Genomic DNA, 15,168 nt, shown 5'->3' with positions numbered 1-15,168 from the left:
GACAGACTCTAAAAATCCACCCCACATCTCAGCCCTTAATAAAAGAAAAGACAAAACAGCCATGTCAGCTTTGTTCCACCCTACTCCGCTTAGTGACAGGCCAGCCGGCCAACATCAGCGCTCATGGAATGTAACACACACACACACACACACACACACACACACACACATACTCTGCTAATTGACAGATTGAGGGATGGAAGAGGATGTACACACCTGACGAGCAAGGCTGGCGCGCACACCTGAGTGCCCATCTTGGGCCGAGGGGGAGAGGATGGGCATGGGCGCTGATGTATGACTGCGGATGGGTGGCACAGCTGTTGGCAGAGCGGGGCAGCAGAGGGAAGAACTCATGCCTGCTGGCCTCACACTGCTGATCAGAGGAAATGAGGGGTGTGGGGGTGTGCTGGTGTGTGTGTAATGTAATGTAATGTGATGTAGCTGACATCAGTGAGAAATGGATTAAGATTTGGGGAGCAGCTCTCAGCTCCGCTGCACTATTGAGTAGAGATGTATTTAGCTATAGATGGCCATAAAGACCTAGCTATCTATGGACTGGTTGAACCTCAGAAAAGTTGATCCAAACTGACTACTACAGTCATGATCATGGCACCACACACACACACACACACACACACACACACACACACACACACACAGTAATAATAAAAGAAGGAGCTTGACCACAGTGCATGCTGTAAGTAAATTAATAGAAGAGGACAGCCTGAAGATTGCCTCTGTGGCTTTCTGCCTAGTACCCTAGTAACGACTGGTGTGTGTGTGTGTGTGTGTGTGTGTGTGTGTGTGTGTGTGTGTGTGTGTGTGTGTGTGTGTGTGTGTGTGTGTGAGAGAGAGAAAGTGTAAGTGCGTTGCTGTGACAGAGAGCAGTCCTGGGATGTGACAGGCCCCCCTGGCCCTGGCAGCCCCCCAGCTTTGACCTCGCGCCCAGCGATACTCTTCCACAATGCGGCCGCTGACAGGAGCAGCTGTGGCGCGCGGCTGAGATTGATGAAATTTTCATAACTGCTTCCCCCGAGTTCTCCTTCACCTTCAGGATAATTTATGACCCACTCGACAGCCTTGAAGAGACAATATGCTTGCCTTGAAATTAACTGTAACAGTCTTGTAGGTTGTAATTAACAGTGGTTCACAGAGTGAAGGAGGCAACCATAACACCAACTGGATCTGCATGAATAATTGATGGTGTTTCCAGGGGAAATTAAGAGCTCCTAATGTTATTGTTTCCACACACATGTCCACTCTGGTTAAAGTCAAGTCTGCTCGATGTAAATGATAACAATCAGTCTGTGGTCCCAGGGTGCTCCATATCTGGTTATGACAAAGAGGCCGGCGGTGCTGTCCTCTGATCTCGCATGTCATGTGAGAAATTTGCTAAAAGAGAGAGAGAGAGAGAGAGAGAGAGAGAGAGAGAGAGAGAGAGAGAGAGAGAGAGATTCAAGGAACTGTACAGAACAACATGCCCTGCTTACTCTGGCTAATACATAACTTAAAAGTGGTTACTCTTCCTTACACACACATGGAGCAATCTTAAATTGAAACTAATTTCATACATCAAAATCTACCAGCCAAAGGCAACATACTGTAAAAAAAAGAAAAATCCTACTATGAAGGAGATAAGCCATCTCCTTCCCAAAAATAAACATGTAACCAAAAAGAAATAAAGCAAAAGCTAGAGCAGATGGGCCTCTCTTGCCAGTTCATTTATCAAACCTGGCTCCAGCAAGCCATACCCAGCCTTTGCTCTATTTTCCTGCCCCCTACATGGCCTAAACCCCCTCATCGTTTAGTTCAAATGGCCATTATCATGTAATAGCCCCTCTTCAATAAGCCGACATTGGTCTGAAACGATTAGAACAAAAACCCCTACGGCCTGCTCCTGTAGCTCGCTCACTCATGCTCACCACTCCCATTTTCAACCAGCCTATTCACACCCCACCACTGTCAGGCAGGTCAGCGTAGGGTCACTTCCTGGGTGGGTGTGAAGGTGTCAGATAGGGTCAGAGGTCAAAGGTTACATGCAGTGGTCCTCCTGGTTCAAGTGAGTGTAGTGAAAGGTGCTGTCATCAGACGAAACAATAGGAGCAGTGACAGGGGTCTAGCCATGTAAACACATTCAGACACTCTTATCCAGAGCTCAGACACAAACCTACTCTCCATAAACACAACCTGCAGTGTTATAGGATGGGCCACAATAATAATAATAATAATAATAATAATAATAATAATAGACTGATATTATGCAGGTTTTGCTCAAGTCTACCCTGCCAATGGTGCTGTCTAAAACCCCACTCCAAGGTCTAAAGGTCAACTGACTCTCAAAGCTTTGGGCTGTCTCACAATTACGAACAACATTTTAGTCACACTCTGTAGACTGCAACAGAGAGAGAAGCGAGAGCTTAGCTAGTAACTTGATTCGCCTCAAGCCCCAGTTTATCTCGAGGCAAAAAGGTTACAAGAGTTTTGAATACAAACACACACATTGTTGCCTTAAAAGTATTGTCAGTGATCCCTTTGTACAGCTAACTTAACCTCCAAACAAGGCGTAGACCTCTGGTTATAGTAATCAGCTGCTGAGAGACGCTTTTCAGTATCACCCACCACTCAAAAACATTCCATTCAGCTCCAGCCTAAGAATGGCTCGAGTCACAGCCAGTCTCATAGAGGCTATATTTGCCTTATCTGAAGCTCTTTGTGTTGGCTAAGGCTTCTTTTGGCACTGTGTTTATGGACAGATGACAACTCCTGTCCTCTGATACAGGTACGAGACCTCCAAATGACTCCAAGTTTGGGGTGAATGAACGGACATTTAAATAAACTCATTTAAAGGACTACAGGGAGTCTGACTTTTTTTTTTTAAGTTTTATTCAATTTTCATTACTGTATATAATTAGGAATTAGCTGTCCATTAATTAAATTAAAAAAAGGTGTGTAATGAGTCAGGTTGCAGAGGTTTAATGGTAAAACACCATGTAAGTATACTCGATTTCAAATTCGTCATGTAAGATTTTGCTCTCTATTACTAAGCAACACGAGCAGACACACTAAAATACTTGACAGAACAAAAGCTTGGAAGCAGGCAAGTGGCTTTAAAAGTTTAAAAAATAAAAAAATAACCAGGTTAACAACCATAGCACCACAAGCTAAAATAAGTTAAAACGCATTTTGTTTCCTAAACATTTCACTGGATTGCTGTAATCTAATACAGTATTCACACAAAGTTAACCGTATTAACAAATCTGATTCGGTCAAAACAGTTACAGCTAACACTGAAAATCAGGTGAGAATGATTCAAGTTGCAATGAAAATAAATCATGTAGGTGTCTCTTGCATGTATCAAAGGACAGGAGTTGTTTAATAATTAACTGTGTCAGACATTTAGCTGAATCATATTCCATGTTAACAAACATGTTTCATACTGCCCACATTCACTGGATATGAGCAATCGCGTGCTCTGATTGGCTACTCTACTACTAGGATATCAGCTCATATACCATGAATAGAGAAAAACAAAATGGCAGAGTGTGTTGCGAAATCAACCAAGTACAAAATAAAAACTCTACTTGAAAACAAAACCCCAACAATTGTTCTAAAGTTTTTAAAAGAAACAGAAATAGCTAAAAGAATATAATTTATTCTTTGTTCACTCCCCCCCCCCCCCAATATGTCCTGTTCTAGCTTAATCAGTGGAAGTAATGCACCTTTAAGTTGGTTTACCAACTGCCAAAAAACCCAAAAGAAGAAGAAGAACAACAAGAAACTGCTGATCTGTGTTACTGAACCAACCGAGGACGAAATAAAAACTCTACTCGAAAACAAAACCCCAATAAATACAAAAAAGCAACAAAATATTGAATAAAAGCATTTTTCACAAATTGCTACTGTTATTTCACCAGTTCGTTTACATTCTAAGGGGAAATGATTTTGTCAGACATTTTGTACAGTGGTGCTTGAAAGTTTGTGAACCCTTTAGAATTTTCTATATTTCTGCATAAATGTGACCTAAAACATCATCAGATTTTCACACAAGTTCTAAAAGTAGATAAAGACAACCCAGTTAAACAAATGAGACTAAAATATTATACTTGGTCATTTATTTATTGAGGAAAATGATCCAATATTACATATCTGTGAGTGGCAAAAGTATGTGAACCTCTAGGATTAGCAGTTAATTTGAAGGTGAAATTAGAGTCAGGTGTTTTCAATCAATGGGGTGACAATCAGGTGTGAGTGGGCACCCTGTTTTATTTAAAGAACAGGGATCTATCAAAGTCTGATCTTCACAACATGTTTGTGGAAGTGTATCATGGCACGAACAAAGGAGATTTCTGAGGACCTCAGAAAAAGCGTTGCTGATGCTCATCAGCCTGGAAAAGGTTACAAAACCACACTCAAAAAAGTAATTGTACCAAAAACGTTGACTTTAAGTATTTCAATTACATGAAGTTTTTCCATGTAATTTTATTAGGTAAGTTCAATGTAATGGTCCCATTTAATTCAAAGTGTTTCTTTGAATTAAATGGGACCCTTACATTGAACTTGCCTAATAAAATTACATGGAAAAACTTCATGTAATTGAAATACTTAAAGTCAACGTTTTTGGTACAATTATTTTTTGAGCACATTTCTAAAGAGTTTGGACCCCACTAATCGAGACAGATTGTGTACCAATGGAGGAAATTCAAGACCATTGTTACCCTCCCCAGGAGTGGTCGACCAACAAAGATCACTCCAAGAGCAAGGCGTGTAATAGCCGGCGAAGTCACAAAGGACCCCAGGGTAACTTCTAAGCAACTGAAGGTCTCTCTCACATTGGCTAATGTTAATGTTCATGAGTCCAGCATCAGGAGAACACTGAACAACAATGGTGTGCATGGCAGGGTTGCAAGGAGAAAGCCACTGCTCTCCAAAAAGAACATTGCTGCTTGTCTGCAGTTTGCTAAAGATCATGTGGACAAGCCAGAAGGCTATTAGAAAAATGTTTTGTGGACGGATGAGACCAAAATAGAACTTTTTGGTTTAAATGAGAAGCATTATGTTTGGAGAAAAGAAGATTAGATTAGATAGAACTTTATTGATCCCTTTGGGAGGGTTCCCTCAGGGAAATTAAGAAAACACTGCATTCCAGCATAAGAACCTTATCCCATCTGTGAAACATGGTGGTGGTAGTATCATGATTTGGGCCTGTTTTGCTGCACCTGGGCCAGGACAGCTTGCCATCATTGATGGAACAATGAATTCCGAATTATACCAGTGAATTCTAAAGGAAAATGTCAGGACATCTGTCCATGAACTGAATCTCAAGAGAAGGTGGGTCATGCAGGAAGACAACGACCCTAAGCACACAAGTCGTTCTACCAAAGAATGGTTAAAGAAGAATAAAGTTAATATTTTGGAATGGCCAAATCAAAGTCCTGACTTTAATCCAATCGAAATGTTGTGGAAGAAACTGAAGTGAGCAGTTCATGTGAAGAAACCCACCAACATCCCAGAGTTGAATCTGTTCTGTACGGAGGAATGGGCTAAAATTCCTCCAAGCCGGTGTGCAGGACTGATCAACAGTTACTGGAAATGTTTAGTTGCAGTTATTGCTGCACAAGGGGGTCACACCAGATACTGAAAGCAAAGGTTCACATACTTTTGCCACTCACAGATCTGTAATATTGGATCATTTTCCTCAATAAATAAATAACCAAATATATTATTTTTGTCTCATTTGTTTAACTGGGTTCTCTTTATCTACTTTTAGGACTTGTGTGAAAATCTGATGATGTTTTAGGTCATATTTATGCAGAAATATAGAAAATTCTAAAGGGTTCACAAACTTTCAAGCACCACTTTATAAAGTTTTTATTTATCGAACTTGCAAAAAATAAAAATAAAGATGCTCTGTTTTTCAAAATCCAGTGAATGTGGATAGAATAAAACTATTCCACTCAATCTCGTCATATATGGCTTATAGCTGACTGGACGCTACGCACCTTGTCGGCTATCAGCTCATGTACGACTTGATATTGTGGAATAACTGTTAAATGTCTGCTGTTTTCTTGAAAATACAATGTTTTGTAGTAGTACAGCTTCCAAACATCTAGTCCATAATGTATTGATTCTGTCAGAACTGGACTATACAAAGTTTCCTCAGGAGTTCTTCAATGGTAAACAGCTGTCTAAAAAGGCTCTGCTTGGATGGCCAAACTCTATTAAAGGTATAAAAGTATCAGAATGCTGGTTCTCAAATGAAGTCCAGAGACTCCCAGGGTTAAGCACAGCCAGAGGGAATGTGATTTATTTTGAACAAAAGGTAAAAATAAAGTTATAGTTCTGAAAATTATATTCATTATTAAATTGTTATAGTCATTAGCCTGTTTGATTGGGCCTTTGATTTTAATTGGTTTATTACAAACCTTAATAATGAAAGAACAAGTCGGCCTACAAATAATGTCCAGTTGGACATGATGTGTTCCGTCACTGGAAAGTTGAGGAATAAAAAGCTCTGTGACTCTAAACAATAGTCAGCATATTATTGTACATATTTGAATACGGAGCCTAATATTTGAATAGTTCTTAAAATGTGTACCAAAGGAGCGCATAGATTTTTTTTTCCCAATAAAAAAAAAAATTGGGGTCAACGTCTGCAAAAAAGCTTATTTGATTCATTACAGAACTTTTCACTGCATGATTCTGTAATTTTTTTTTATTAAACAATAAACTGATCATTTCCCACCACAAAGATCCTTCCACATAATGGAAACATTTTTGCTAGGATATTTCTTTAGTTCTCAGTGGTACCATCAATCAAAAAGTTTTTTGATTGATTTTTATTTTCAAGCTTATACAATGAATCCTTCAGGGTCGCCCTGGAGGGACAAACCAAAGAATAATTTTGGGTGCTAGATGCAACTATATGTGCACTGTGCCTTTGATATCAAACTTACTGTTTTCAATTCCTATAATGGTATATACTAAACAAGTCGTGAAGATATACTTAGTAAAATAATAATAATAATAATAATAATAATAATAATAATAATAATAATAATAATAACTTTAACATATAAAACTAATTTCATAATTTGATACACACCAGAACCCACCCTCTTCCAGGTCACCCCTCACCCATTTCCCACTAAGGAGTCTTGGGCTAGACCAAAATAACCTTCTCTGTTGCACTGAACTCTTTCAAAAGAGTAACATCACTTACATCTGTGTCAAAGTGTGCCTGACAAATACAAAGTGCTATATGAGGTGTAAAACATTTGAGAACATGCCTCTGAATGCTAGAGGATATGGGAACAAAAGTGGCTCTCTAAGGAAAAGCACCAACATATTGGTCTAATAAAAGAGACTGTGCCTGCCTCCTATTTGGAATGCTAGTGATGTCTGGGCTTTTCTTTGTACAGGTCTGTAGCCCTCCATTTAACCAACTGTTGCACTCCCGCTCTGCCATATGCTCTGTATAGAAGAAGTGAGGCAGAATGAGCTGCGATTTTTGTTCCACATCGGTTATAAAAAGAGGAAATCTGTTTCGGCTTAGTTCAAATAGACCCAGGGGAGGGCCTGTGAAAGATATTTCAACAACCGCCTGTCTCAAGAATTACGACACCACTTGCCACCTACAAAGCATTTAAAGTAGAGAGAGCTCTCAAAACTGGGGAAAAAGAGTTGCTACATTGGCTTGTGATTATACACTTTTTTTGCTGGAATCTTATCAACTAACATTTTTGTGTCATCTCATTGGCCAGATAATCAACTCAAGCACATGCTATTCATAAAGCAAACAGTATCAAACGGGAAAAACAACCACAAAAGCGACCCAATTTCCAGCTGCGTGTGCACTTCTGAATGTGTGAGGAAGGCTTGTCATCGTCAGGCTGTGCAGTGGTATTGTGTTTGGATGTGTCACCAGAGAGGTCGACTAGTAGACACATAGGTCAGGAGAGCTGAATATCATTCTCTCCTCCTGCTGTTGCATTCAACTGTCACGGGAATGAAGCAGAGTTTGTGCTGAGGCCTATAGAAGTGTTCTTATTGAGCTAGTGTTAGCCCACCAGAGCGCCACCATTAATGAATGCTATTCAGTGCTTGCCACTTTGTGATGCACCTCAAAGCACATTTCCTCAGCTTTGTGAAAACAAAACGGCATTTATTTGCATTTTGATCATCACCGCTTTAATTGCATTTTGCATAATTCTCACCTAAAGTTAAAAGTTAAAAACCCCCTTCGGCTAATGCAAACCCAGTCTGCTGGCCAGTAGAGTGAGGTAATGTTAAACTAACTACTCCGCGAAGCAGCACAAAGCTCACGGCTTACAAAGAACTGGTGAAAAACATGTTGACCACTTCACTTCACAAAAGCCGCAGGTCATCAATCGTCACTGGAGGATGACACAAACCTGACCCTGCATGGTCCAGCATAAAAGTCCAGTCCCTACTGAAACCTGCTGGGTGTGAGTTCAGGTTGCATAGAAGCCTGATTTTATTATCAGTGAGGAAACAAATAAATAATTATATCCAGACAAAACAAACACAAGTCTCTTGTGACTGTCTTCTGCTTGCTTGGTTTTGTCAATGTGTGAGAGAGTATTGTGCAAAAGATTTAGTCTGATTTTGTTCCAATTTTCATGCAGCATATTAATTACCAAATCAGGGGTCTCATTGGAAATAGAAACATATCAAGTCACAGGTGAATCCGTGACCTTTTCCCACTTCCCTTTCAGTTTCAGCAACATCATTTTACTACTATCGATTGATCTTATCTGTAATTTGAATCTAAATGCTGATGCTATCTATGATGTGCCTGTGGTCTTTACTCCAAAAAAGACAATATGCATAAATCTATCGTGAACACAGGCCTGATGACTTAAGAATGTTAGATTACAGTTTCAGTCAAAGTCTGGACACAGTTGTTCATACTTAATTTTCTCTTCATTGAAACTACTGTCTGCGATTTTAGAAAAATAATGAAGACACTAACACGATACTAAAATAACACATGGAATTATGCATTAACCGGGGGCGGCGTTAAAACATCTCAACTTCATGAGGGAGCTTTTATTAAAACTCACAATAAATAAAAAGCTAAGTAAGTAAGTAAGTATAAGGAATTTAATTTTAAAGTAAAACTACTTGTTTACTTAAAAACACCTTATTTAAACCTAAATAATTTCAGTAAGGTCTTTAAGAATTACTTTAATTTCTTTATGACAATGAAAAATATATGTATACTGATCACTTTATATTCAGGACTGTAAATACAATTATTACAATCTGTGCAATATCTGCTCACGCTGCATGTTATTTTACTGACTAGATCACTTTACACATAGGTACGTAAATACACCTAGTATAACTGTGCAGTATCTGCCTACACTACAATTCCCCCACTTACTTTATCTTGTATTTTATTTATATTCTTTTTTTTCTTTTTTCTTTTTTTTTTTTACTGCTGCTGCTGTTTTATCTGAGTGCTACCAAACTAAGTTTCACTGTATAACTACAATGACAATAAAGTCTTATCTTAATATAGAATGTCCATACACACACTCATATGCTATAATATTATATATATATATATATATATATATATATATATATATATATATATATATATATATATATAATTTTGACTGGTAGTGTGTGTGTGTATTTCATATCTCAACCTTTTATTTCTCAACACACAAAAGCAGCAGTAAACATATTTTATATAAAGAATCAATTGTAGTTGCTTTTCAGTATACTGCTAGTCTTCATCCTGTATTCTCTATTCTATGTGATATATGTCTCAAACTGAAGTACAACAATGATGAATACACATTTAAAAGAGAAGTTAAGAAAATAAGGGCTGGTAGACATTCTGCATTGCAGAAAAAAAATTGAATATCAAATTTTCAAATGTAGAAACATTAAACAAATGCTCAAAACCAGAGAAGAAATTACCATTTTGTTTGTAAACTCTACAACATTTCAGATTCAATTTTAATTTTGTCACCTTGCTAATTCGTGATTTTCCCCAGGTATTACTTTGCTGATGAGTTTTGCTTCATATAAATTACATGGCAATATTAGTACTTTGTTGATTTTTAAAACATTTTAGTCTCTTTTACTCTACTTTTAATAATCGTTGTTACATTTTGCCTTATGAGAATGGGAACTCAAGTTAAGGCTATAGTGTGTACAGTTATTTGTTCCCATGCGTCAAAAACTAACTACTGAATTACCCTCCACTCTTTAGCAACTTTTACATCTTTCCTAGCATTACATCATCAGATCATTTTTGTCATTTCCTTAGTCTATGACTAACACCTGCAGCATTCAGATAACATATGCACAAAAAAGCAACTCAAAGAGGCAACAACAAAAATCAGAGTCCCTTAAATGCAAAAGACAGCCCTAACATTCAGCAATTAAACTGTCATATCACAACACAAAAGACAACAGAGCACAATCAGGACTGAAACAAGAGATCAGTCATCCCACTCTGGAGAGTCTTCCGTCAATTATAAATAGCCTTATTATGGCTGACAACACAAATTGTTTATCCTTGTCTCTCTGCACACAGCAATTACAGAGAATATCACCAGATGAGCTTGTTTGTATTTATGACATGCCAATCATATGGTAATGGTTTGATGTACTGTACGTCAACATCTCCATGGGATAGCTGTCAGAAGTGTCAGTTTGATGAGTGAAACTTGTGCGGTGAACATGTGCCCTGGCTGCTGACAAACACCGACTCTGTGCATGACTTTAGCCTGGAGAATTTTGGGGTGCTAATGGAACGTCAGGTAGAGAAGTGCATTCACTCTCACTCTCAGTTAGCTATTAAAGCTGTCAGAATACAGTGCTGGCACAAATGCCTAATGACACAGGAAATGAGCGTTGCTGAGACTTCAACCAGGCTTGACCAGTTGGCACTTTGGTTAAGGTCAACCTTAACCAAATCTGTCAACTTTACAAACTAGTGAATAAACATAGATGAATGGTAAATATATTAAACACATCAATATGGGTTACAAATGGTGTCGGTAGATCTTACATTTTTTAAAAAAAGTAGGGGTAGATAGAGTAGGGTTCATCACTTGGTGGATCTTGGTCTGTATGTGGACCCAGCATGGCTGAACCAAGCACTTGAAAACCACTGCGATCAACATGTGGGGAAAAAACTGATCATAGTTCAGTGACTCTACATGAACCATGACAGTTTCTGGATCAAATATTCCACTGCAGCATATTGCCGTACATTTACGTAAATTATTTATCTGACTGCAAATCATTGAGGAAGGAAAGATTATTCTCAAACTTTCATAAATATTTTTTAAAGTTCATTTCATTTACTCTCCCTGGTCTAATTAGTAAAGTGATGGCAGGGTTTGTTAAAAAGTAAACGATGAAAACAATGTTCAAAGACAACTGGGGAGAGAGAAGTTTGCACCTATTCACCACTTCAAGTTTACATCTGTTCAAGGTCTGTTTTGCTACTCAAGTGATACATGAAGCACTACAATGAAACAAATATAAACAGTGTAAATTCATCCATTCACCTTCAGTAAGTGCTTTATCCTAATCAGGGTTGTGGTGGATATGGAGCCTATCCCGAGAAAGCGGTGTGAGGCAGGAAAACACCTTAAACGGGAGACCAATTCATTGCAAGGCACCATGCACACACATTCACACCTGGAGTAACTCATCTTAGCCAATCCACCTCCTGGCATGCTTTTGGGGAGGCAGGAGGAAACTGGAAAACCTGAAGAAAGCCCATGCAGACATGGGAAGAACATATGAATCTCCACACAGCCAGTAATATGAACTAAGGATCAAACACAGGACCCTGGAACAACAACATTACCCACTGCACAACCACACCACCTTCCACTTCAGACCGATGCGTTTTATGTATGAACTTATCACTTCCAGTTAACTGTTGTCACCATTTAGTCATGTTTGTTGCTTATCTGGAAATTTATGTTGCTGGACCTTTATAAATTTTACACTAAGTAACTTTAAAAACGCACATTGATAAAACTTGCTGAATTCATGCTGAGTTTATCTCAAGAAGAAAAGAAATATATCACAATGGAAAAATAACTTCGTTCCGCCCGAATAAGTTCCAAATCTGTGCTCAAATCAGAATTTAAGGGAGTTGTACTCAATAACGTACAATATGACTCGGGTAGTCAATGACATGGACAGGCTTTAATTTTCAAACAAATTTTGCATACACTGTACACACACAATCTTGCCTATAAATACCCGGGGGGAAATGATGGGAAAATGGTCATTATTGAAGATGCCACACCTAAGCCAAAATCAATGTGAACAGGCCATCGGGATGTTGCGTGCCGGAAGTACACAGACAGAGGTCACCCGGCACTTCGGTGTTCATCATTCGACCATTTCCCGTTTGAGTCAGCGTTACAGACAGACAGGGAGCACCAGGGATCGTCCACGCCCTGGTCAGCCTCGAGTCACGACGCCAGTTCAGGGTCAGCACATCAGGCTAGCTCACCTCCGTGACAGATTCCTGACACCCTCAGTCACTACTGCTGAGACCCCTGGACGACACAGACCCAGAATCTCCAGCATGACGGTCCGAACATGGACCAACTGTCACTTTGAATTTTTTTATTGTGAATTAATTCTTGAGTTTGACAATAAATGTCCTTTATCAATGTTTCAAGATGTGTGTGCATTACATACAATATCATAAATTTCAAATATATGCATGGATCTAAAGTGATATCGTGTTGAATTCCATTGTGCGTTTTTAAAGTTACTTAGTATAGTTTAATACCCCTGATTTTGGAACATCAACATCAAACTGCAAAAGATTCAGAACGAAAGCGCATGAAGTTCAATAGAAAGTTTGTGGTTGAAACTACAGGCAACACAATGTTCATGCTACAGTCTTAAAAAACTGTTTAGCAGTCTGAGAGGAAGTGAATGACTAAAACAAAGCAGTGACCAGGTTAGACCTGACAGGCTACACAGTTGTTGTAACATTCTCTCAGTAGAGGTAAATGTCCTCAAGGAAAAAGAGTAGCTGGCAAGGCAGGATGGGACCTCACAGCACTAAAGCAGCCATAAATAATGGATATATTGACTTTGTGCCCTCAGGGCCAACAGGAAACAAAAGGTCTAATCAATCATTCAGACAGATTCAAAATGATGGCCCAAGCTGCCATAACCAAGCAAAACAACAAAAATATTGATGAACACCATAATATAGATATTTTGGCACTGCCTAAAAGCAGAGCTTTTAGGCAGGTATGAGTGTATGAGCAAAATATTTGCAAGGGCACAAAATCAACCTGAGTAAAATAATAATATTATAGCATACGAACCATCGAATTGTGTAGTGTAGTGTATGTCACGTCAATAAATTGCTGCATTGTCTTGTGACCATGATACCAATAATGAGATACACATCACAGTTACAAATACATATTTATTCCTTTCTTTGACTCTGCACCATGCACCAGAAACACCACCACGACATTTGTTATGGTGTTACTCTGCTGGCTGCCTGGTGGACAGCAGTGAACCAGCGCTTTCTCTTTACATCATTACTATATATATATATATATATATATATATATATATATATATATATATATATATATATATATATATATACACATACACACACACACACACACACACAGAGTGGTCCTTGAAAGTTTGTGAACCCATTAGAATTTTCTCTATTTCTGCATAAATATGACCTAAAACATCATCAGATTTTCACACAAGTCCTAAAAGTAGATAAAAAGAACCCAGTTAATCAAATGAGACAAAAATATTATATTTGGTCATTTATTTATTGAGGAAAATGATACAATATTGCATATCTGTGAGTGGCAAAAGCATGTGAACCTTTGCTTTCAGTATCTGGTGTGACCCCCTTGTGCAGCAATAACTGCAACTAAACGTTTCCGGTAACTGTTGATCAGTCCTGCACACCGGCTTGGAGGAATTTTAGCCCATTCCTCCGTACAGAACAGCTTCAACTCTGGGATGTTGGTGGGTTTCCTCACATGAACTGCTCGCTTCAGATCCTTCCACAACATTTCAATTGGATTAAGGACTTTGACTTGGCCATTCCAAAACATTAACTTTATTCTTCTTTAACCATTCTTTGGTAGAATGACTTGTGTGCTTAGGGTTGTTGTCTTGCTGCATGACCCACCTTCTCTTGAGATTCAGTTCATGGACAGATGTCCTGACATTTTCCTTTAGAATTCACTGATATAATTCAGAATTCATTGTTCCATCAATGATGGCAAGCCGTCTTGGCCCAGATCCAGTAAAACAGGCCCAAACCATGATACTACCACCACCATGTTTCACAGATGGGATAAGGTTCTTATGCTGGAATGCAGTGTTTTCCTTTCTCCAAACATAACGCTTCTCATTTAAACCAAAAAGTTCTATTTTGCTCTCATCCATCCACAAAACATTTTTCCAGTAGCCTTCTGGCTTGTCCATGTGACCTTTAGCAAACTGCAGATGAGCAGCAATGTTCTTTTTGGAGAGCAGTGGCTTTCTCCTTGCAACCCTGCCATGCACACCATTGTTGTTCAGTGTTCTCCTGATGGTGGACTCATGAACATTAACATTAGCCAATGTGAGAGAGACCTTCAGTTGCTTAGAAGTTACCCTGGGGTCCTTTGTGACCTTGCCGAGTATTACACACCTTGCTCTTGGAGTGATCTTTGTTGGTCGACCACTCCTGGGGAGGGTAACAATGGTCTTGAATTTCCTCCATTTGTACACAATCTGTCTGACTGTGGATTGGTGGAGTCCAAACTCTTTAGAGATGGTTTTGTAACCTTTTCCAGCCTGATGAGCATCAACAACGCCTTTTCTGAGGTCCTCAGAAATCTCCTTTGTTCGTGCCATGATACACTTCCACAAACGTGTTGTGACGATCAGACTTTGATAGATCCCTGTTCTTTAAATAAAACAGGGTGCCCACTCACACCTGATTGTCATCCCATTGATTGAAAACACCTGACTCTAATTTCACCTTCAAATTAACTGCTAATCTTAGAGGTTCACATACTTTTGCCACTCACAGATATGTAATATTGGATCATTTTCCTCAATAAATAAATGACCAAGTATAATGTTTTTGTCTCTTTTGTTTAACTG

The sequence above is a fragment of the Neoarius graeffei genome, chromosome 2 (assembly GCF_027579695.1).
Source record: "Neoarius graeffei isolate fNeoGra1 chromosome 2, fNeoGra1.pri, whole genome shotgun sequence".
Classification (NCBI taxonomy): Eukaryota; Metazoa; Chordata; class Actinopteri; order Siluriformes; family Ariidae; genus Neoarius; species Neoarius graeffei.
Note: the sequence above shows the minus strand (reverse complement) of the source record.